Below are 25670 nucleotides of genomic sequence, written 5' to 3'. Positions count from 1 at the left end.
GCCTCACTGTGCACGATGTCCAGTACAGATGAGTGGAGACAAGGGGGTAGGAAACAGCTCCTAACGAACTGGCTGCGTACATAATACCCACAGCTCTGATCGTTACTCCGGCAAGCTATAACGCGCCGACAAGCTGCGCTGGTGTCTGCTCGTTGCCTTCACACTCCGAGTCCTGGTCACCTGGCGTCTTGTGACAGGAAAGACAGATGGAGCCTTCTCGTGACTCCGTCGCAACGTGCTGGAGTGAACTCTCTCTCTCTCTCTCTCTCTCTCTCTCGGTGCGACATACACCACACAGCCAGACGCGAGCCACAGTCACACACACGAGACCGTTTCCCAACTGGAAACAATACCATGATACCCAATTAACAACAATAAATCACAAATGATATAATAAACCAAAACAAGATCCCACAAAAGGTAAATAAATCGAACGAGAACACTTACATATAAGAAAGCGGGGAAGTAACGTGCTCGCTGGCGAGAGGAGGAACTGACGGGGAGCCGCTACTGGTTACCAATGTCACCTCCAAATAAAACCTCCCGGTACTCGGCAGGCGAGGGTTCGTTCGCGAAACTACCCGCGGTAATTATAAGTCAACTGGTGATTTTACGGTCTTGGAAGAACGACCATCCCTGACAGACGTATTATGATGATTTTCCCTAGAAAGATTACTGATTCGGTGTCAGAGACCCATCTCTTTGTGCTGAACGCATAACAGAGGTGATTGTGTCTGGCATGGAGGCGTACATTCCCCATTCTTTTTTTTCTCAACCAAAAACCTTCTAAACCTTGGTTTAACTCAGCCTGTTTTCGTGCTATACATGATTGAGAGGTTGCCCACAAAAGGTATTTGATTCTTCCATCTCCTGAATCTCACGCACTTTATATCTCTGCCCAGAATCATGCCAAGTATGTTCTTCAACTTACCAAACACTCCTTCATAAATAGGAAATGTCAAAATCTTTCAAACTCAAACTCACCTTGATACTTCTGGCATCTAGCCAAAAAACATCTTCAATAACTTCACTTCTTCATCTTTCCCTCCTTTATCTTGATGGCACCACTGCCGTGTCTTCTGTCTCTAAATCTGAACTCTTCTCTCAAGCCTTTGCTCACAACTCCACCTTGGACGATTCTGGACTTGTCCCTTCCTCTCCTCCTCCCTCTGACTATTTCATGTCTAAAATTAAAATTCTTTGCAACGATGTTTTCCATGCTCTCGCTGGCGTGTAACCTCGGAAGGCTTATGGTCCTGATGGGGTACCGCTTACTGTTCTCAAAATCTGTGCCAAACTCTTTCAACTTCGTCTATCTATTTCTACCTTTCCTTCCTGCTGGAAGTTTGTCTACATTCAGCCTGTTCCTAAAAAGTGTGACCGTTCTAACCCCCCTCAAACTAGTTTTAATCTTTTGCTTGTCTACATTTTTTGAATCTATTATGAATGGGAAGATTCTCAAACATCTGTCACTTCACAATTTCCTGTCTGAGCGCCAGTATGGCTTCCGTCAAGGTCGCTCTCCTGATGATCTGGCTTACTGAGTCTTGATCATCCTCTTTTTGAGATTTCGGTGAAACTTTTGCTGTAGCGTTAGACATATCAAAAGCTTTTAATAGAGTCTGGCAAAAAGCTTTGATTTCAAAACTGCTCTCCTACGGCTTCTATCCTTCTCTCTGCAACTTTCTCTCAAGTTTCATTTCCGACCGTTCTATTGCTGCTGTGGTAGACGGCCACTGTTCTCCTAAATCTATTAATAGTGGTGCTCCTCAGGGTTCTGTCCTGTCACCCACTCTGTTTATATTATTCATTAATGACCATGTTAGCCAAACTTCTTGCCCTGATAATACCACCCTACATCTATCCACGTCCTTTCAGAGACGACCAACCCTTCAGGAAGTCAACAGATCACGCAGGGACGCCACAGAAAGTCTAACTTTTTTTTTAATTATTTATACCATGTGGGCTTTTCACGGGAATTTATGGGCTATAGGGGATACCTTTTTTGGGGTACCTCCTTTCTCCCAGCCAACCCGCTAGGAAACTTTTGCCCTGATTGAAGAAGCCCAACCTTCACTCAGACCGTGGACAGGATTCGTGCCCGTGCTCTTGGAGACACTTCAGACTCCAAAGCACTGTACCTTTCTAAGATTTACGATTGGGGCAGAGAAAATCTAGTAGTTTTCAATGCCTCAAAAACTCCATCTATCAACTCGTTACAACCTTCCAGACAACTATCCCCTCTTCTTCATTGACACTCAACTGTCTCCCTCTTCCACAATGAATATCCTCATTCTGTCCTTTACTCATAATCTTAACTGGAAACTTCATATCTCATCTCTTGCTAAAAAGGCTTCTATGAAGTTAGGCGTTCTGAGGCGTCTCTGGCAGTTTCTCGCCCTCCAACTGCTTACTATGTATAAGGGCGTTATCCGCCCTTGTATGGAGTATTCTTCGCATGTTTTTTTTGTTTTTTGTTTTTTGAGGGGGGCGGTTGCAGTCACACAGTTTTACTAGATAGGGTGGAATCAAAAGCTCTTCGTCTCATCAACTCCCCTCTTCTGACTAATTGTCTCCAGCCTCTTTCTCACCGCCGAAATGTTGCAACTCTTTATATATTTTGTTCGCTATTTTCATGCTATCTGCATGCCTCCCCTTCTCCTGCGGCCTCGCTGCACCAGGCTTTCTTCTTCCTCTCATCCCTATTCTCTCCAACTCTTTATCAAAAGAGTTAAGCGTTATTCTCAGTCATTCATCCCCTTCACTTGTAAACTCTGGAACTCCCTCCTTGCATCTGTATTTCCGACTTCCTACAACTTGTCTTCTTTTAAGAAGGAGGTATTGAGGCATTTGTTCCCCAATTTTGGCTGACACTTTTACACTTTTTGGAGAGCCGGCACTCAAGTGGGTCTTTTTTTTTATCCTTTCTTTTTGTTTTACCCTTGGCAGGCCCTCTTCCCTACATAATAAGCGCACACACACACACACACACACACACACACACACACACACACACACACACACACACACACACACACAATAAAATTAAAATCAAATATCCATTCAAGTCAAATTTCCTCGCTTGTGCCAGAGTGCAGATAACACTTCGCATCTTGGAAAGCTGAGAGATCAACTTGTTACAGTCTACAGTGACCAGTCGGAATGGACATATCAGCAAATTCTGATGGGTAGACACGCTGGCATTACTTTTGACATGGTGATTCGAGGTGCCATGCATGCTACTGTTTCAATGGTAAATATGCATTCTGTATCTGAACATGAAAGTCATTTTAGGCTACGAAACCTCCTTGATACGCACTAAATATTGTTTTTCTATTTCAGATGGGCAGTTGCATGCTTTACTTAATGCCTCGAGGTTTCCTCGGCCCTTTAACTCTCAGTCTAGCCTTCCCGAAGGATTCCCCGCTGCGAGGTGAATTTGATCAAGTGTATGTATCATTATTCATCATTTTGATAGTAGCTTGTTTGACGTTCTTATTGTAAAATTACAGCAAATGAATAAAAAGTTTTAATTAATGTCCAACATGATATAAAGACTATTTATATGAAGATTTACCATATCTAAAGACTAATAACTTTTTAATTAAGACATAGCTTTCGAATTAAGTTTTTTTTTTTTTTTACATGAATGGGCAAGAAAGGTACAGTGGCACCTTGAGATTCAAGTTTAATTAGTTCCGTGAAGAAGCTCGTATCTCAAAACAATTTTTCCCATTCAATGGCATTGAAATACCACTAATCTGTTCCAGCCTAACTCAAAAGAGCACCACTTTTTTTTTTTACATGTTTTCAGGAAAGAAAAAGGTAATCATAGATAATAATTATTGTACAATCAATCATAGGGGGCATACACTTTGGGAGGTGTCGATTCGCCTTGGCGGTTACGCCTCGCGTGTCTCTGTGCAGGATCCCTTCGCATGCCAAGTAATTCCCAGCAAGAAGCATCAACTTGCCAACGTGGACATTCCATCGGCCTCCTTCATATTAGGTTATCCCTTCCAGGTAGCATGCCACATGCTCATGTAGTCGCAGTTGGCGTTGACTCACTCCCGTATTCATAGAGAAGAAACTGGACACCCCCTCCACACTTCACAGGACTTACAGTTCTGGAGTAGAGACCAATTAATAGAAGAATAATCCTTACAAGAATCCCACGGAGACGCAGAAGATCCCACAGTGTCTCTTGATGCACTGAATCAAACACCTTCTTGAGATTGATACAGGTTGCAGGCGTCCGGTACACGAAGCGCTAGGATCTGGTCAGTTGTTGATTTACCGGCCGTGAACCAAGACTGTTCTGGTCTCTGGTGTTTCATCCAGTGACTGCAGATACACATAAACAGCAAATGGGCAAGCAGCTTGTTTGGTACGCTGAGCAGTGTTACACTGTGGTAGCTCGTGCAGTTCTGACTGTCTTCTTTTCACTTCCAGATAGGGATGACCAACCCCTTTTTCCATGCAATCCATGGATCCTAGACCTCACTCCAAGCTTTGAGCAGCTCTGCACTAATGTTACAGATGCCAGCTGCATTTCCATCTCTCAACTTTGCAACAGCTTCTTTGACATCATTAATGGAGGTTATAGTCTCGTCGATCAGCATCCACCATCTGTTACCCTGCAGTTTGGAGCTGTCTGCTTGGAGGATCCACTGTGAACAGCTGCTCTAATTCAGCCAAACAAGCTATCTGCCCATATGCGTCCGATACGAGGCGACCATCTGCTGTTCGGATAGCGCTCACCTGATGCGTAGACTTGGACGGGAGTTTCTTCACGGCTCGATAGGCAAATCCGAGATCATTAGCTTTTAAATGACACTCTACATCCTCAGTGAGATCCCTGACATACCTCACCTTGTATCTCCTCAGTAGAGTTCTAGTCCTACATGACAGAGCCCTGTACTGGTTGCAGTTCCCAGCAAGTTTGACAGAGTAACTCTCCTCAATACTCTTCAGTGTCTCTACCGAGGTAAAACCACTCCGTGACCTTGGACACTCCCCAACGAATTCCTTGGCAGCTTCAAAAGTCTCACGTTTGAAGGTATCTCATAGCTCTACTGGGTTCTCATGTGTGTTGAACACTCCAAACCGATTGGAGACAGTCACTGTGACAGTGTGGTCACATCTTGAAGTATTTATGGACTAGACATGAAGTTTGAGTGTAGCAGCAACAAACCTGCGATCAGTTGCAAATAATTCGGCACTCTGAAAAAACTGCAGTTCTTAAGGATCCTCAAACGAGTACTAACTAGGATATGCTTAATCTCTTTTGCTACCCCTCCAGCATTGCTACACTAATTCCAGTAGTGCAGCGCTGGTCTCTGATACCATGAATCTGCAATTCTCAACCTTCTGGATTATGCAAGATTCAAAAGGAAAGGCTGTAGTCGTTCCTGGTACCAGAGCCATGGGGACCAACAAATAGCTCGTAGCCGGCTCTCTCAGTGTCAATGAGAGCATTAAAGTCAACCAAGGGACAGTGCTCCATACAAAGTCGAGTCTGGAGTAGAACATCTTTTCTGTTTCACACATCTTGGTAGGAGCATGTACTGCAACAACGGACATGAAGCCTAGAATATGTTTCAAACTCAAATTCCCCTCGAGACTTTTGGCATCTAGCCAAAAACATCTCAAATAACTTCCTTTCTTCATATTTCCCTCTTTTATGTCATCCTGATGGCACCACTGCCATCTCTTCTGTCTGTAAACATGTACTTTTCTCTTAAACCTTTGCTTACAACTCCACCTTGGATGATTTTGGGCTTCTCCCTCCCTCTCCTCCTCCCTCTGACTATTTCATGTCTAGAATTAAAATTCTTCGTAACAATGTTTTCCATGCCAACGCTGGCCTAAACCCTCGGAAGGCTTGTGGTCCAGATGGGGTGTCTCCTAACTTCCTTTCTTCATATTTCCCTCTTTTATGTCATCCTGATGGCACCACTGCCATCTCTTCTGTCTGTAAACATGCACTTTTCTCTTAAACCTTTGCTTACAACTCCACCTTGGATGATTTTGGGCTTCTCCCTCCCTCTCCTCCTCCCTCTGACTATTTCATGTCTAGAATTAAAATTCTTCGTAACGATGTTTTCAATGCCAACGCTGGCCTAAACCCTCGGAAGGCTTGTGGTCCAGATGGGATGTCTCCTACAGTTCTCAAAACCTGTGCTTCCGTGCTTGCACTTTGCCTGGCCAAATTCCTGGAACTTTGTCTATTTACTTCTACCTTTCCTTCCTGCTGGAAGTTTGCTTACACTCAGCCTCTTCCTTAAAAAAAGTGACCGTTCTAATCACTCAAACTACCGTCCTATAGCTTTAATCTTTAATCTTTTTGTTTGTCTAAAGTTTTTTTTTTCTAATATATCCTAAATAGGAAGATTCTCAAAAATCTAAGACATTTCGGTGAAACTTTTGTTGGAGCGTTAGACATATCAAAAACTTTTGATAGAGTCTGGCATAAAGCTATGATTTCAAAACTGCCCTCCTACGGCTTCTATCCTTCTCTCTGCAACTTTACCTCAAGTTTCCTTTCCGACCGCTCTATTGCTGCTGTGGTAGACAGCCACTGTTCTTCTCCTAAATCTATTAATAGTGGAGTTCCTCAGGGTCACCCACTCTCTATTATTCATTAATGACCTTAGCCAAATTTCTTGTCCTATCCACTCCTACGCTGATGATACCACCCTACATCTTTCCACGCTCTTTCAGAGACGACCAACCCTTCGGAAAGTCAACAGATTACGCAGGGACGCCACAGAACGCCTGACTTCCGATCTTTCTAAGATTTCTAAGTTTTGAATGCCTCAAAAATTCAATTCTTCCATCTATCAACTCGACACAACCTTCCACACAACTATCCTCTATTCTTCAATTACACTCAATTGTCTCCTTCTACTCTACTCATAATCCAGCAATTTTTCTCGCCCCTCCAACTGCTTATTCTGTATAAGGGCCTTATCCGTCCCTGTATGGAGTACTCTTCGCATGTTTGGGGGGGGAGGGTTCAGTCACACAGTTTTGCTTGATAGGGTGGAATCGAAAGTTCTTCGTCTCACCAATTCCCGTCCTCTCACTAACTGTCTTCAGCCTCTTTCTCACCGCCGAAATGTTGCATGCCTTTATATCTTTTATCGCTATTTTCATGGTAACTGTTCTACTGATCTTGCTAACTGCATGCCTCCCCTTCTCCTGCGGCCTCGCTGCACAAGGCTTTCTTCTTCCTCTCATCCCTATTCTGTCCAACTCTCTAATGCAATAGTTAAACAGTACTCTCAATCATTCATCCCTTTCACTCGTAAACTCTGAAACTCCCTCCCTGCATCTGTATTTCCGAATTCCTACAATTTGTCTTCTTTTAAGAGGGAGATATCAAGGCATTTGCTCCCCTGATTTTGGCTGATGGTTTTTGCACTTTTTATACTTTTTTTTAGAGAGTCAGCACTCAAGTGGGCCTTTTTTTACTTTTTTTTTTTTTTTTTTGCCCTTGGCAGGAGAGAAATAGGGAGAAACTCGTATTCATACAAAGTGGTTGATAAGTGGAACGGTGTCAAGGGTCATGTACTCAGGGAAAATCAATAGGGAGCTTTAAGAGAAGGTTATATAAGTTCATGGATGGGGAGGACAGACGGAATTAAACACACAGGCTTGGCGGCCTCTTGTAGCTTCCCTCTTTTCTTATGTTCTTATGTTCTCTCGTGCCCACGGTCTTGAATATTCCTAGTTTTCCACCAGCTGGTTTCGATTCAACAGTCACTCTCTAACTAAATTCATCAGTGCTGTCTATCTCTCCCCTAATGCTTCTGGCTATAGTAAATTCTTTGACTATTTAACTTCCAAAGTGGAGCACATTCTGTCCCTCTACTCTTTCGCAGAAATATCCACTCTTGGAGATTTCAATGTTCACCACCAGCTTTGGCTTTCTTCTCCCTTCACTGACCATCCTGGTGAAGTAGCCTTCAACTTTGTTATCCTCCATGACCTAGAGTAACTGGTGCAACACCCTCCTCGAATTCCTGACCGTCTTAGGGACACGCCCAACATTCTTGATCTCTTCCTCACCTCTAATTCTTCTGCTTATGCTGTCACCCTTTCATCTCCGTTGGGCTCCTCCGATCCTAATCTCATTTCTGTATCTTGTCTTATTTCTCCAATCCCTCTTCATGATCCCCCCAAAATAGGAGGTGCTTTTGCCAGTTGGGGGACCAAACTCGTTCATCTTTGACTGTTGACTTCTACCTTTCCTTCTTGCCAAAAAATTGCCTTCATTCAGTCTGTTCTAATCCGTGCCCTCGACGGTGGAGATAAAGATTTCGATAGTGTCAGGTGACGAAGTTATTATTATTATTATTATTATTATTATTATTATTATTATTATTATTACTATTATTATTATTATTATTATTATTATTGTTACTATTATTATTATTATTATTATTATTATTATTATTATTATTATTATTATTATTATCATTATTATTATTACTATTATTATTAGTTGGGTGTAGAGGGAGAGTTAAAACCCTTTGAACATTTCTTTCTCATTTATTATGGTTATTTAGGGGACGACATCATGTGTTGGTTTCGCTCGTCAACGAATCGTATGTCGCCAGATGCTTAGGTTCTGTATTTGGCATGTCCTTTTGATATATTTTATTGTTGATAGACATTTGTCCATTGACAGTTAAGAAAAAAGTATGCTTTTCACACAGGGCTGACTTTGCCGTCAATTAATTTGTCAGATGCCCACATCATAATTGAAATATGAAAAATATGAATAAACAAGAAGTACAGAAATATATGGCTGTATGATAGTTTGCCAGTACGCGGTGCGTGGCCGTACCCAACCGTAAAAGAGATTAGGAAGGGCAGGAGGATCAAAAGGAAACAGGCCAGTTGGTCCAGGCAGCCTGGGCAGATTTATATAGCCCAGGTCAGGTAAACATTCTGTGATGTTGTCGTTCTTAAATGCTGTTGATACCACACGTGGGGGGTCACGTGAGCTTGTACTTGATTGGTGAACGGTACATCTTAGGGGCGTGTTGTGTAGGTTGGGTTAAGACGCGCCCCCATAAGTTCCTGAAGGAAATTGTAGAGGATTGGGTCAGAGAGAGAGACGAGAGAGGAAGCAGAGAGGACAACAGCGGCTCTATGCGGGCCACCCTCGGCTTGCATAGCTGAGGGCGGCATGAACGTTTTGTACTTCATATATAAGCAGTAAGTGGAGCTGTAAGTTGCAATGCAGTCTTTGGAGGTAAATTAGAATGGATGAGGAATCATGATAGGAGGTTTAGGTATTATTTTATTATGGTTTATGTGTATATACTTGTTCATAGTTACGTCTTTATATACTTGCGTATGCATTAAATTTATGAGTAAAGGATCTATGTACGTATGTGCATGTGTGTTGCTCTGACAAATAAGTTACATGACATATTTACTTGTGTGTATTCGTGTACGAAGTTAACATAGTTCTTTGTATGAATACCAAGAGAAAGGGATTCGTTGAGTGAAGTTACTTGTGTGGAAATATCAAGATTTGTCATTATATTCCGTGGTGTGTTACGTTGTCATTTTCGTGAACGGAGTAAGGTAACTATATGTGTATGGTAATATATTTGGTAGTACGTCACGTTGGTTGCTTGCATTCATGTACCAAGTAAAGGTCATTCTTATATATGGGTAAATGGTTGAAAGGGGGAAATGTTGTACGTACTATATATGAGATTTACTGATAAATAAAGCACAGTGATCAGATATTGTAATACGTTATGAAGATATAGTGGTTGAGGTGGAGTCCGTTTTGATGTGAGAATATGTACGACATTTAAGTAATTCTTATGGACGTTTGTAAGGGAAATTGTAGTGATTTGCAGCGGAGAAGGCAAGAGAAGGAGTTGTAATTATTATATGTCGGGGCCGTATCGAACATCTTATGTATAGGTATTAATTTTGTTAATTAAATATAGAAAAAATAAAACCTTTGACTATGCATAGCCAGTAGCTAGAGCATTTGTGCAATGTCCTGCAACAGCTCGGATCACGACAAATTTGCTTCTCTGAGCATTATGTACGATGATGGTGGTGAAGACTGGCACCAGTCCAAAAAGCGTTGATATTAAAAGACACGTAAATAGCAATTTTAATGCGTGCGCGCACACACACGTATACAGTGTATATATATAAAAAAAAAAAACGGTAAGGATGGTGACAACATGGAAGCCATGCAGGACAAGGCGTTAGGTGAATCCCCTGAAGCGAGGGTGGCGTACTAGAATTTCGCCCAACACGTCAGGCAGTAGCAGGTGATTGTATCTATTGGCACATCTTGGGAGAGAAGGTGCCACACGGTAGGGCACGCCAGACCGTAGTGCTCGATGGTGTTAACACGGGGAGCGTGACATAAGCGAGAGTCTGTGAAGGTGTGGTCGTCCTTCAGCCCGGCAACCGCCGCGGCGGACGGTAGCCCAGCCGCAGGCGACGAACCATTAGTCCCCACTGACGGTACGTGAAGTTGCTGGGACAGACAGACTCATACTAACATTGTACGGTCTCTCAGTATCCCGAAGGTGCTGCTCGGGATGGAAGTCAGCGGAGCGGACCATGGAGAGGTAACACAACAGGGAGATCTGGCGTCCATCACCACAATGAGGTAGACAACAGGCTTCCTTCGCCAGGCGGTCAACTGTGTCATTGTGATGTAAACCTACGCGGGGAAGGAATCCAAATAACTTTCACATAGAGGCCACGGTCCCTCATAGAGACAGAAATGACAGAATCTGTTGAAAAACTGAAAGGTGACTGGGATTAGAGGAAAGAGACTAGAGCAGGTTTAGAGTCACAAATAACGACAGCATTAATCCCTCGTGACAAACGAGGCTAACAGCATCCATGATAGCATTCAGCTCATACAACGTGGAATTGGAGAGCTCACGAAGCCGATGACTGATGCAACCCCCAGGAGGCAGCGGCAAGTCAAGTCAGAAGGCAGCACCATCAGTGGCACCATGCGGTTGTAGTGATCTATCCGTGTAGAGGTGATGTGGGTCTGTGATGGAGTATGCTACTCGTGTTACGTGCTCCAAGGCCAGTTGCAGCTGTAGAGGAAGCGGATCACACTTGAGAATGAAGCTGAGCACAGGCGACGGCAGTTTCCACGAGGGTGGGCCAGAGACAACATCAATTACAAGAACTTGCAAATTAAGGCTGCGAAAACATGAAGAAACATACCTTATAAGACAACGACTAGAAGGCTGAAGAGGGAGCAGGGCTGAGTGATACCCTGACTAACACTGAAGTGTGGAGAAAGGTGATGTGGTCAATGTTCTGCGTGTCAGTGTGCGGTCACAAGGTAGTAGCATCGTGCGTTCAGGAACTCTCTCTCACTCACTTAGAGGAGTTAATATTAAGCACAACTTTGGTTTTTCACTATATTAACAGTGTAGTTATTTACACTACACTAGATAGTCTGTACACACACGGTACACAGCTCCCTGGCAAGCGCCCAGGGAGCATAACGGTTAGCTCGTGCGATCGCCAGACCCGAACTCTTCCTAGCTTGTCTTGTCCATCTTCCGTCAGCAAAAACTCACTGACATCGGTGACCGACTAATACATTTAAGAACATGTACAAATGCATTGGTTACAATAATTAAAGTATTACTTCATTATAAATTAAATAAATAAAATATATGTTTATACTAAATGTATGTTTGTTATATTTACATATATAATCCGGCAACCAGAGATTCCCACACTGAACCTGTGAAAAAGGACACTGACTTCAACATGATCTCCTTGGAAGTGCATACATGAAAAAAAGGAATGTGCACTTATAGGAGCTCCTCGCTAAGACCATCCCCGTTACGCACGGGTGTGTGCAAAAACAAGGGAAATAATAATTATATACAATTCATACCCAAGCAGAGATGAGGAAAATGGAGATTCTTGACTGCAAGACTTGTAACACTGGAGTGGATCGTCTCCACCAAGGACAAGAATAGTAATTCCCGTTGCATATTCACGATCATGATAGGCACAGGGCATCTAAGAATGATTCTCATCGCTCTATTCTGAAAAAAAAATTCCAGTTTTCAAGGCAGCCCGAGGAAGTTGAACTGGCAGGGGAAAGAAATATAGTCAATAACCGAGCGAATGAAAGTGATGTAGATAGTTTTGACAAAGGGAATGGAGATGCCGGAAGAGTTGTTGGTGAACCACTGAAGAAGATGTAGTCTTCCTTGAAGTCGCTCCAATAGATCAGAAACAATAGGATGAGGCTGACGAGGAACATGAAGGGCTGCAGGGATCCTTACTGGAGCACCAGGGTTTCGAAGGTTTAGGTTGAGAAAAAGAATGGGGAATGCACGCCTCCATGCCAGACGGTATCACCTCTTTTATGCGTTCAGCACACAGAGATGGGGGTCTGACACAGAAACAGTAATTATTCCAGGAAAATCAGCATAATACATCCACAGATCTCTCCAATTGGCAGAGGCAAAATGCCAGAGGCACCTCTGCTTTGGGAGATCCTGAGGAGGAATAGAAGAGACAGGACAAGATAAAGAAATGAGATTGTGCTCGGAGGAGCCAAACAGAGAAGACAGGGTCTCATTATAAGCAGAAGGATTAGAGGTAAGGAAAAGATCAACAATGTTGGGCTTATCTCCAGGAATACGAGTAGGGTGTTGCACCAGTTACTCTAGGTAATGGAGGATAGCAATGTTAAAGGCAAGTTCACCAGGATGGTCAGTGAAGGGAAAGGAAAACCATAGCTGGGGATGAACATATAAATCTCCAAGGATGGAGGTATCCACGAAAGGGCAAAGAGACAATGTGCTCCACCTTGGAAGTTAAATAGCCAAATAATTTACTATAGTCAGAGGTGGGAGAGATAGACAAATTAATTTAGTTTGAGACTGATTATTGAGTCGAAGCCAGACGGTGGAAAACTCGAAAGATTAAAGAGCGTGGACACGAGAGTAAGTTAAATCGTTGCGCAACATCCAGCTTTGGAGGCAAAATGAGAATAGAGGAAGTAGGAGGGAACAGAGAAGGAACTACTGTCAGTTGCCTCAGACAGCTGTGTTTCGGTGAGGAAAAGAAAATGAGGTTTAGCAGAAGAGAAGTGTGTTCTATAGATTGAAAATTAGATCTAAGACCGGGAATGTTGAAGACGTTAATGAAGAAAAAGATGAGGGAGGTGTCAAGATATTTTGGGTCACCATTGGGAGAGCAGTCCGACCTGGGGACATTTCTGGTTCCCTCCTCAGAAGGGTACTCAGAGGCTGAACTTGGAGTCGCCATTTTGAATTTAATGTGAAGTGTGTGTGTGTGTGTGGTAAGTGCATGTAGTTTTATGTAAAGAGGTAGAGTTGTCTTTAGTTGTCTCTTGAGTCAAGACACAAAGGGAAATTCAGCAAGATTACAACTAGATTTACTGGAAGGTTCACAGCACCCTCTGAACTAGTGTTATTTGATCTCGCTGGGAGTAAATTATCGTTTCGGTAGGTGTCTACTACCTTCTCCTTTGGTGGTTGCGGGTACTGCCGGGATTGTAGACCCCCAGCCTGCGATGGAAGCGAATGTCAGTGCCATCCCCATCACTTCCCAGACCTTTCCAAATTTTGGTTCATCGTCAGTGGCACCTTCAAGTGCCAAGTGCTTATCACGGGCTCTCAAAACAATTAAGTTAAACTCTCTTTCTTTGCTATCAATCCTCTCTGAAAACAGTTGCCGCTTTATTATTATGTCAGCTTGCTTACTCATTTTCTCTTTCATCTCTCAATTTCCTATTACCATCATACTCAGACGATGCAATTACTCTTCTTAGCTCAGCCAACTCTGCTGTAAGCACAAACAGCCTTTCTTACAGACCCAAACTTTCTCTAGGCGAGTACAAATTAGAAGTCTCACACAGTCCTCGCTTACTACCTGGTTTCATAAAAATTCAAATTTAGCAAATACCAATTTATTCATAGGTAGAAAACACCAATGAACTAATAACAAGGAACACAACTCAATTTAACGTTTCTTCTCTTCCAGCGTGTCAATGTCAGATTATCTTGTGTCATGTTAATTATTTTAACTAAAAATCGCATATGATCCCGAAAGTACTAATGTACCATCTGGAAGGTGTATTAATGATTGGTAACTACTGCTTTAGATAGACATAGCTTAATTATAAGGTAAACTAATGAAAATATTGAAGTGATATGGATGAAAAAAAAAATGGATAAGAAAACATATTTCAGGTTGAATTTTTTTTTTATTTTATTTATTTATTTATTTTTTTGCAAATAGTGTGAACGATGAATGAAACGAACTTAATAATTACGTTCTTTGTGTTGAGTCATTAGAAAGACTTAGATTAAGATAACATAAATTTCATGAGGAACATGGAAGGTAGAAACAGGCATATATGTTCCCTACATGAACTGTCATGTGTAGGCCTTATGGCTTTTTACAGCTTCCATTAATTTATTATATTCTTTTTTACGTTTCTATCTGATTATTCTTATTGCATCCCTGGAAAGAGAATAAGAACTTTGTACTGAACAAATTTACATGCATAACTTTTCTAACTTGCATAATATCTTTTCTAAGTGTTTCTAGTGCTTTTTTTTTTAGGGAAAAATGTTGTAACTTATTTTAGGGAGATAATTTACCACAAACTAGATTTCTCCAAAAAAAACTTTTTACATTTTAAAGAAGATTTGTCAGCAATTTTCTCTCTTCTCTACGATCATTCGGAAATGAAAATTGTGCGATATGTTTTATTACTGTTTGTTAGCATTTCAAGGAAACTAAAAGTGTTATTATGGCAACATTCAGAGAGAGTGTTAATCAGTTTATTGACTTATCATGTATTTGTCTGGTATGATATCCAAATCTCTGATAGAATGTTTTTAATTTTGTTTATTCACTTTAATTTACGTACATTAATGTTTTCATGGTAACTTTTGCTTCACCTCTTGTATACATATTACTGACTTTAGTACGAAGGTCTCTCCGCGCTACTATATGTCCTAGATTGCAACTCTTCGTTCTATAATAAATTCACGGGCTAAAGGATACCTCGCATTTGAGAGCCCATCCGTATGGGAACCGTTACCTCGAGTGAAAGCCCTTCTTAACCCCTTCAGTACTGGAACGTATTTCTACTTTCAATTTGGGTATAATAAGACGATTTTATTGACATTAGGAAGGATCTACGGAAGTCAAAAGATTAATGGCCACAGTCTTCACCATCTTAATCCCTACATGAGTTTCTGAAGCTGTATGAAATTGCCAAATAGACACCAGTTGAAAAGAAAATACGTCAAGGTACTGAAGGGAATAAGGTCGGACCGTGGCCAGGAGTCGAACCGATGCGCTTGGGGATCCCTACGCTCCAAAAGCGTGCGTGCGTGGTTCCACTGTACCACCTCGTCCCTCATTGGAAACTGCATGTGTTTTCCACTGAAAATGTTAGATTTTATATGAGGGAAATTTCACTCAGACAAATTAATTGCAAAGGATGAGAAGGAACCTAACAAGTCTAACATTGCCATTAAGTATGTTGACATTATAAGTGTCTGCAAAAATACAATATTTTTTTTCTTCTTTGAGCCGTAGCGTTGAGATTCATTGTTTAAGGTTCACTTATTATTTGTGTATAAATACTTAATTTTCCATCAGATCATTATTTAATGCTTTTTATGACTTGGTTCTGAAACGTATGTGTCACTTTTTTGGTCTGCAGATGCTTGTAATTTAATTTCATTTTGTGATTACATATTTTCTTTAAGATGATTTCCCTACCTACACTTCCATCATCTTCTGGAAGCATTTCTAATTCTTCTTCAATAAAAAAAAGACCTTAAATTCTGCTCTCTCTCTCTCTCTCTCTCTCTCTCTCTCTCTCTCTCTCTCTCTCTCTCTCTCTCTCTCTCTCTCTCTCTCGGTCTATCACACACACACACACACACACACACACACACACACACACACACACACACACACACACACAGTGTGCTAACCAGTATAGTACACGTAGTGTACTATACTGGTTAGCACATTCGGCTTACAACCGAGAAGGCCCGGGTTTGAGTCCAGGGAACGACTTTCTTTATGTGTAGCCCCTTTTCACCTAGGAATAACTTAAACGGGATGTAATTCGATGGTCTCCCTGTCCTGATGTATGGTGTGAGGTGTTGTCTTAGTCATACTCGATGATCGGTCTATGACCTCTAAGTACTTTCCGTAGGGTAAAGTTTGGCTGTGTGATCAGCAGGTGACACACACACACACACACACACACACACACACATCTGATCATCACCACTGTATCAACAGAATCGTCAGACTGCGGGAATCAGGCATCATGGACAAGTTATTCTCCGATCGTACAATCAATGCCACTGATTGCATCGCGCCTGTGAGTTCCATGGTACTTCCATTACAGCGTCCGCTTCAGCTAAAAGACTTTTATGGCGTGTTGCTGCTTTTCTCTCTTGGTAAGATACCATCTGTTACGTTCACAGGTTCAATGGGTAAGATTCGCATCGGGGAGGCGGTGAACAATAAAAAAAAAAAAAAACACTGCAGGTTCAACTGGTAAGGATATGCAAAGGGGTCACTTAAAAGCTATATATATATATATATATATATATATATATATATATATATATATATATATATATATATATATATATATATATATATATATATATATATATATAACAGAAATAAATACAACAATAAAGAACCCAACTTAATACCTAACAATAATACTAATCCTATATGGAGGCAATGTGGAAAAAACGGGACGAAGGGAAGTGATACTTATGAAGTGTCGCAGTGGTGAAGTGCTGGGTGATGGTGGATCCCACGGCAGTCCAAGAGGCGTTGTGTTCACTGGTTGAGGCCTTGACCTCGACTGACTTCCAGAAATCAGGAGCTTGCTTAACACTTCCGCTTGAGTCGAATGGGGCCGCGTGAATCCAACTTCGGGACAGTAGCGGGGCTTCATGAGACGGTGACGTGGAAGGTTCATGAGACGGTGACGTGGAAGGGAGGTGGAGAGGTGGCGAACGAGGTAGCAAGCGGAGGAGGTGATGGTAGTGGAGTATGTTACGGGCGGGCCGTAACATTTCCTCCCCCCTAAGACCTCCGTAATGGGCTCATGAAGGAGGTGAGACGGGAGATCTTGATAAGGCGTCGGCGATGATGTTGTCCACCCCTTGATATGGTGGACTTCAAGTTGAAGGGTTGAGTTAACAAGGCCCACCTAAGAATGCGTTGGTTTCGGTTCTTCATGGCGTGAAGGAAGGCCAGAGGTTGTGATCGGTGAAGACCTTCGTAGTTTGAGGACCAGGATGAAGGTAGCACTCAAAACGTTGGAGCGCCAGGACGAGTGCCAGAGCCTCCTTCTCGATGGTGGAGTAGTTGAGTTGGTGTTTCTTCAGCTTGGCGGAGTGATAGGCGATGGGATGGAGGATGCCGCTTGTGGGGTCCGCTTGTAGGAGGACAGCACCCACTCCAACTCCACTCGCGTCCACTTGTAGATGGAAGGGGCGGGAGTGATCTGGCGTCCAGACCACTGGCTCCGAGGAGAGGAACGCCTTGAGATGTTGGAAGGCTTGGTCACAGGTCGGGGTCCAGTGGAAGGGGACGGAAGTGCTGATAAGGTCCGTCAGGGGCGGCCAGGGTGGAGAAGTTCCTACAGAATCGTCTGTAGAAACCAGCCATCCCCAAGAACCTCATGAGAGCTTTCCTGGTGGTAGGGACAGGGAAGCCAAGGATGGCCTCCACGTTGGCTCTCTTGGGGCGAACCTTGCCGTTCCCCACCACATGTCCCAGGTAGACCACCGTAGACTTCCCGAAGGTGGACTTGGCCAGGTTGATTGTAAGACCGGCTTCCTGCAACCGACCCATCAGCCTCCGGAGACGGGTCAGATGTGTCACCCAGTCGTCCGAAGTCACCACCAGGTCGTCCAGATAGGCAGATGTTCCCTCCAAGTCCTGGGTGATGTAATTTATAGCCCTCTGGAAGGTGGCGGGAGCATTAGACAAGCCGAAGGGCATCACTGTGTATTGGTATAGCCCGAAGGGGGTGATGAAGGCGGATATTATTCGGGCCTCGTCCGAGAGGGAATCTGGTAGTAACCTTTAAGTAAATCTATGGTGGTTACAAATTTGGCTACTCCTATGCTATCTATAAGGTCCTCTATCAAGGGCAATGGGTAGGAGTCTGGCACCGTCACTTTATTTAATTTCCTGTAGTCGGTGCAAAATCGACTACTACCATCTGGCTTAGATGTTAACAGGCAGGAGAAGCCCAGGGGATATACTAGGTTCTGCAAGGTGATGACAGAGCAGATAGTCTACCTCTTTTTCATCAAGTCTCTTTTAATGGGTGAAATGCGATAGGCTGGTTGTCTTATAGGCTTGATGTCATTAGATATTAATGTTATATCATGTTGGATAGTAGTACAAAGTCCTGGAAGGTCACCTGTGATTTCTGAAAAGTCTAGCAATAACTTTTTAAGATCAGACTGTTGTGAAGGTGTTAAGGAAAGAAAACCTCATCAAGGTTGGACATGATTTGGCTGTTTGAGGGGCGTCCTTTAGGTGACGAGAAGAGGAATTCGATGTCGGACTCTTCCTCGGGGGCACAGGACCAGACTCCTTCCCTACCAGACATACAGGTACAGTGCGAGACAAGTCGTCCTCTGGTTCTCTGGAGTGGTAAGGTTTCATTAGATTAATATGAACTAGTTGGGAATCCTTACGACGGTCAGGAGTGTGGACCACATAGTTTAATGGACTTAGTTTTTGAGCCACAACATAAGGTCCCATGAACTTACTGTGAAGAGCATTGCCTGGAGTGGGAGAAAAAGTAAAACCTTGTCTCCTGGTTTGAAACTTCTCATGACAGATTTGGGAAGAGAATTTTGTTGCATTTTAGTTTGAGATTTGAGGAAGTTTGATTTAGCAAAAGATCTGACTTCACTGATTTTATTCTTAAGGTTACTGATGTAGTCAGACACACTGGGGCTTGAAGGAGTATTTTGAGTAAACCATTGATCCTTTAATATTTTGAGAGGCCCCCTGATCTGTCTACCATAGAGTAATTCAAAAGGGAGTAACCTAAAGAATCTTGAGGAGATTCTCTTAAAGCGAAGAGAAGGAAAGAGATACTTTCATCCCAGTCTCCTTGATGCTCCAAGCAATACTTCTTCATCATGGATTTTAATGTTTGGTGAAACCGCTCCAGACAGCCTTGGGATTGGGGTGGTAAGCCGAGGAGGTTACATGGTCGATGTTTAGCTCATTCACTATCTGTTGGAAAAAATTGCTAGTGAAATTGCTACCCTTGTCAGACTGAATTTGTTTTGGAATTCCTACCGAGGTGAAAAAATGTATTAGATGTTTTACAATGGTCTTTGATGTGATGTTCTTAAGAGGGAATGCTTCAGGGTACCTGGTAGTGGGATCCATGAGGGTTAACAAATACTGATTCCCTCGTTTGGTTTTGGGTAAGGGCCCTACGCAGTCCAGAACGATCTTTTCGAAGGGCTCCGTCTGAACTGGAATAGGCGTCAGAGGAGCTGGCACAAGGCGTTCGTTAGGCTTACCCACAATTTGACATATGTGACATGTTTTTACATAGTGTGACACATCCTTTTTCATTCCTGGCCAAAAAAATGTTGAAGAGCCTTCTTGTAGGTTTTTTGGATGCCTAGATGACCTGACAATCCATCATGAGCTAGTTCTATAATGGCTGGTCTTACAGACAAGGGATGACAACTTGATGTGTTTCTGACCAGGTGTCTAGTTGTTTCAGTTCAGGAGGTCTGTAGGCACGCATCAGGACTCCTTCCTGATAATAAAAACAAGGCAATTTAGACATATCCTTTGTCTCACTGGCAACATGTCTGATCTTAGCCAAAGTGAGATCCTGTTCCTGAGCATTAATCAAATTCTCCTTTGAAATGATGTTATTGTACAAGTTGTCAGTAGAGGCAATCATTGGTGGAGGAGGTGGTGAAAGGGCAGGGGACTTGGACTGAGACCTGGTGACTGCACACACTGGGAAGAAGTGAGGGGATGTTTCGTCCAGGGTCTTAGTGGGACTTTCTGTTAAGGGGGAATCAAGAACAATTAAGTTTGGAACAGCCAAGTTACCCGCAAGATCGTTACCCAGTACAAGATGTACCCCCGGTACTGGCAGTTCACCAGGTTTAATGGCTACCTCAACCTCTCCTGAAATGAAAGGGCACTGTAAGCTAATTTTAGCCAAGGGATAGGAGAGCTGTGATTCGAGACCTGTAAGGATCACCTTCTCCCAGTGAAAGCCTGTTTGATGTTAGGGATGACATCTTCCCTTAAGATGGATTGGGCAGCACCTGTATCACGCAGAACCTTGACATTTATTGCCTTGTCTTTACCATCAGTCAGGGACACTTTACCTTGATACGTGTACGAGTCATAAAGTTCTAGAGGAGAGTTGACAGGGTTAGCTAGGGCCACTGGTTTCTTGTTCTCAAATGTGTTAGGTTTAGGGGCCACAAAAGAAGGTTGACGTTGAGAGGCCTTGCAATTTGGGTGTCTACATTTTTGGATCGTGTGACCTGGTTTCTTACAGTATGTACACCAGGGGAATTATATGCATTTGGCGAGAATCCGGTCGGCTTACCACCCGCGCCCCAAAACCTTCCCCAAAGGAGGACCTAACATTAGATAGTGAACCACGACCTCTACTACCCAGGGATCCCATCAACAAAGCAAAGGCATCAGCCACTTTAGCGGCAGACATAAGATCACTCTCTCCCGTTCTTCCACATGCCTCAGAATATTAAAGGGTAACTTGTTCTTCCATTCTTCCAGGACCATTAGATTGAGCAACTCCGAAAAGGTGGTAATGTTAAGAGCGGCTAACCATTTCTTAAATCGTCTTAGTTTCTCACTAGCAAATTCAACATAGGTGTGAGAGTCTGGTTTCACATGCTTTCGGAACTGTTGTCTATATCCGTCAGAAGTGATGGAGTAGGCGTCTAGAATGTTACCTTTGATCTCTTCATACTCTACCTCATCACTAAGGCCGTTGTATACCCTGTAAGCTTTTCCTACTAGCTTAGGGACAAGGAGAGGCACCCACTGATCCTGGGGCCATTTATTCCTATTAGCAATCTTCTCAAGAGCGCGAAATAACCCGTCAACATCAGATTCATCAAAAGGGGGAACTAGCGGAGCAGCTGTAGCAGGATTAAAGCTTGCCAACTTTTTCTTTATATCTATTTCTTCCCCTCTAAGCGTCATTTCGTAGGGCTAACTCCTGAATATTTAACTCTTTCTCCTGCCTTTTAAGTTGTAACTGAAATTCTCTCTCTTCCTTTTCTGCCTGTAGATTTGTTTCTCTTGCAGCCGGTATTCTAGTCTAAGCTTCTCAATTTCCCACTGACTTATCCTACTCTTATCCTGTTCTTCCTGGGGACTGTGTATTATAGTCCTTGTAGAGGCTGCTGACATGGGAGTTAACTCTTCTATGGCATTTCCTTGCAACTGACCTCCTTGCACTAGATGTTCAACAACTATATTCTTAATGACCTCTTTAGTCATCTGAGACGTGATGGGAACCTCAAAATGTTTATCGATGGCTTTCCATTGGTCCTTTTTTATATTAGCACCGTTAAGTTGTTCCAGAGAAGGGTCAGCACAAAAAATATCTTCAACGTTAAGCTGAGCGGAAGCCATATTAAATATATGTTAAACAAACAACAACAAAACGATAAGCAAATTACTTAAGTGAGGAACTTGGCAAAGTGATAATAAAGGCAACCTTGGGAAATTACCTAGATTATACTTAAGTAAACACTTATGAGTACAATCACTAAGGGGGCGTAAACTAGAGAATTACGGCATTAAAAAGGATCCGGATTACTCTAGTTACGAGACTTGAGAGTGAGGAGCGAATTGTACTGGAACTTGTTATTGATAAGGAGGCGGATTAGTCTGAGGGACTAGTTAAAATGGCCAATTATAACTAGCGAGAAAAATGATCCGCGAAGTGAGGTGATTGAGGGTTCGCATGAACATATGATGATCCCAACACTTTCTACCTGGTTTCCTGCTCTACCACTGCTATGCGACACCAATGAAAGTCACGAAGCACTTTTAACCAAAAAGGAGCTACTTGATCGCACAAAGGTAAATTTAAACCACACGCAGAGTAAGTCACAGAAAAAAACACACATCCAAGTCACAACACCACAGAAACACATAAGAAAATAATGTATTCACAGAAAAAAGTCACTGAAAAAATGGAACACTGAACAAGGGTTATAATAGTCCTGTCAGAGTCGCCAATTGTTACGTTCACCGGTTAAATGGTAAGATTGGCATCGGGGAGCCGGTGAACAATAACAATAAAAAAAACACTGCAGGTTCAACTGGTGAGGATATGCAAAGGGGGCACTTAAAAAGCTATTTAATAACCCAATAACAATGAAACTGACATACACATATAGATATAACATGAAACACATGAAACTGATATATATATATATATATATATATATATATATATATATATATATATATATATATATATATATATATATATATATATATATATATATATATATATATATATATATATATATATATATATATATATATATATATATATATATATATATATATATATATATATATATATATATATATATATATATATATATATATATATATATATATATATATATATATATATATATATATATATATATATATATATATATATATATATATATATATATATATATATATATATATATATATATATATATATATATATATATATATATATATATATATATATATATATATATATATATATATATATATATATATATATATATATAACAAAAATAAATACAACAATAAAGAACCCAACTTAATACCTAACAATAATACTAATCCTATATGGAGGCAATGTGGAAAAAAAACGGGATGAGGGGAAGTGATACTTATGAGGTATCGCAGTGGTGAAGTGCTGGGTGAGGTGGATCACACGGTAATCCAAGAGGCGGTGTGTTCACTGGTTGAGGGCTTGACCTCGACTGACTTCCAGAAATGAGGGAGCTTGCTTAGCACTTCCGCTTGAGTCGAATGGGTCCGCGTGAATCCAACTTCGGGACAGTAGCGGGGCTTCATGAGACGGTGACGTGGAGGGGTCATGGGACGGTGACGTGGAAGGTTCATGAGACGGCGACGTGGAAGGGGAGGTGGAGAGGTGGCGAACTAGGTAGCAAGCAGAGGTGATGGTAGTTGAGTATGTTACGGACGGGCCGTAACACCATCTCATGAAATTTATTGCAATGTATGCTTTTGCTTATATCTATCTATCTATCTATCTATCTATCTATCTATCTATCTATCTATCTATCTATATATATATATATATATATATATATATATATATATATATATATATATATATATATATATATATATATATATATATATAGTTACCTTATATGAACACTTCATTGTATTGATACACATCTTAGTCTTTAATTATTTTTGGTATACTGTGCAGCTCACCGGTGCACTACACTACCTAACCAAAAATGAAAATATTTGACATATTCATACGAACTGAACAGAGAGTGTTCATTATACAAATCAGAGTTTCATCATATTTTCTCTAAACTTAAGAAATGAAAATTCAATAGATGCACCTCTGTATCGTTTCCGGCATTCTCCAGAACTATACACCACAGACTAAATACGGCGTAACTAACGACAAATTATTTTGATTTTAACACTCCTAGATTTTTTCTTATTTCCGTATTATTTTCGAAGCCAGATCAGAGCTAACTGGAACTTAAAAAAAAAAACTTACTAGAGCGTCGCTGTTTATTGTGTACATACTGTGTGAGTCAATACTAAACTGCATTTGACACTATTTAATTGTCCATTTATTGGTCCTATTATTGTGCAGGGAAGAGTCTAGAATTCTCTTAAGACAGGCATTGCGTCATCCCACTGATGGGGATGGGGCTTGTCCCCGGATTCCCTGTTCCTGCCGTGGATTGGTAGAGCCTGGGCTATTTTTTTTTTTTTTTGGGGGTATAGGTTAATTTTCTGTTATGTGACAAAGATGACCAAGGATATTTTGTAGTTGAATTATCTAGATATAACAGATATTTTATATAAAAGAAGGCATTGAGCTAACACACGTTAGTTTGTAACTCAATGTGCACGTAAGAACTAGAAGAACAGCGAGTTGAAAGGCGAGTCTGTAAGAAATCGTCAGTAAGTAAGAACTGTGAGTTAGTGAGAAGAGTGGTAACAGCAGAGGCAGTGTTAGATTCCCTGTTGTTGCATCCAGTTCTCTTGGATATGTTATTAAACTTCACAAGTTCTGCCCAGCATATCCTTCTCTACGGATTTCTACCCACCTCCTGTTAACAACACTGCAATACACGGACCCTATGAGGAAGTCATACACACGGCCTTTTCGTCATTATGGAGACTCGAGGTCACACAATGAAAAAAGGAAGAATTATGGGCGAGGCTACACGAACTGTTGCAAGGTGTACTACAGGAAAGTGAGTCACTGCAGTGATGACTAAAGGAAGTGGCTGCAAAAATGGATCAACAACAGATGAAAATGGATGAAGAATAAGTTAGAATGAATGAAGATAAAGGAACGACAACGGAAGAACAGGCAAGAATGAATGAACAATAAGCAAGATTTGGGCAACAGATGGATGGCGTGAAAGAGATGGTCCTAGGTGTGCAGGAGGCAGTTAACCAGAAGGCAAAGGAGGTGGATTACAAGGTGAGTGTTACAAGTGACACAGTTCGGACACTTGAAAACTGTTTTATTGAAAACGAACAGCGAGTGACTATGGAACACAGTGTCCCCTAATTGAGTGTGTTAAACGTGGTGGGAGTAACTGTGACTGAAGAATTCATAGAAACGCATCTTTCACCAACCAAAACAAACTATCACGTGGTCCGCGATTGCATTCTCCCTTTGACCAGTCCGCCATGGGAAGATGGTTTCCAAAACAGAGTGGTTGGTGAATAGAACGGTCTTATTGGTCATGTAGTCAGAGTTGAGTCAATAGGGAGTTGTTAAAGATTAAATAAGTATATGGAAGGAGGATAATAGATGGAATTAAGTAGCTTTAAGCATACAGGGACTGCCACGTGTAGGCCAGGCGGCCTCTTGCAGCTGCCCTCTTTTCTTATGTTCATATATTCTTATGTTAACAAGATGCAGCCGACAGCAACACCCCCAAAAAGTGAAAAATAGACAAGCGAGATGGTGTTAATTTTAAAAATGCTCGCCTCAGAATATACTTCTTGATAAGTTTAAGAGGAAACAGTAGACACCTGCCGAAACGATAAATATTCCTAGTAAGTCTTGCCAGCCGTGACCTCAAGAGGGCCGTCATAGCCTGCCCTCTGAAGACTTCCTACACACAAAACTACGAGCACAAAGTTACACATACATTCTTCACTAAAAATTTAGAATTGGAAAAAGAAGACTCCTATATTAGCAAAGGAGTCCCCTTTCCTTTCGTCTTGTTTAGGGACCAGCACTTGAGTGGGACTTTTATAATTTTGTAACTGGTTGTTCGCAGGTTCCCAATTTTACA

The 25670-nt window shown here is 41.7% G+C and overlaps 1 long non-coding RNA gene across 1 annotated transcript; it reads left to right on the top strand.

Moving 5' to 3' along the window:
- The first annotated feature begins 3085 nt into the window (after window positions 1-3085).
- On the top strand, window positions 3086-16494 carry LOC123509575. The gene is made up of 3 exons (XR_006676226.1): window positions 3086-3253; window positions 3343-3449; window positions 16348-16494. It is a non-coding gene; the product is annotated as an uncharacterized LOC123509575 (long non-coding RNA).
- The last annotated feature ends 9176 nt before the right edge of the window (window positions 16495-25670 follow it).

Source organism: Portunus trituberculatus, chromosome 27 (assembly GCF_017591435.1).
Source record: "Portunus trituberculatus isolate SZX2019 chromosome 27, ASM1759143v1, whole genome shotgun sequence".
Classification (NCBI taxonomy): domain Eukaryota; kingdom Metazoa; phylum Arthropoda; class Malacostraca; order Decapoda; family Portunidae; genus Portunus; species Portunus trituberculatus.
The sequence above is the reverse complement of the archived record's forward strand: the minus strand, read 5'-3'. Positions and strand labels throughout refer to the sequence as shown.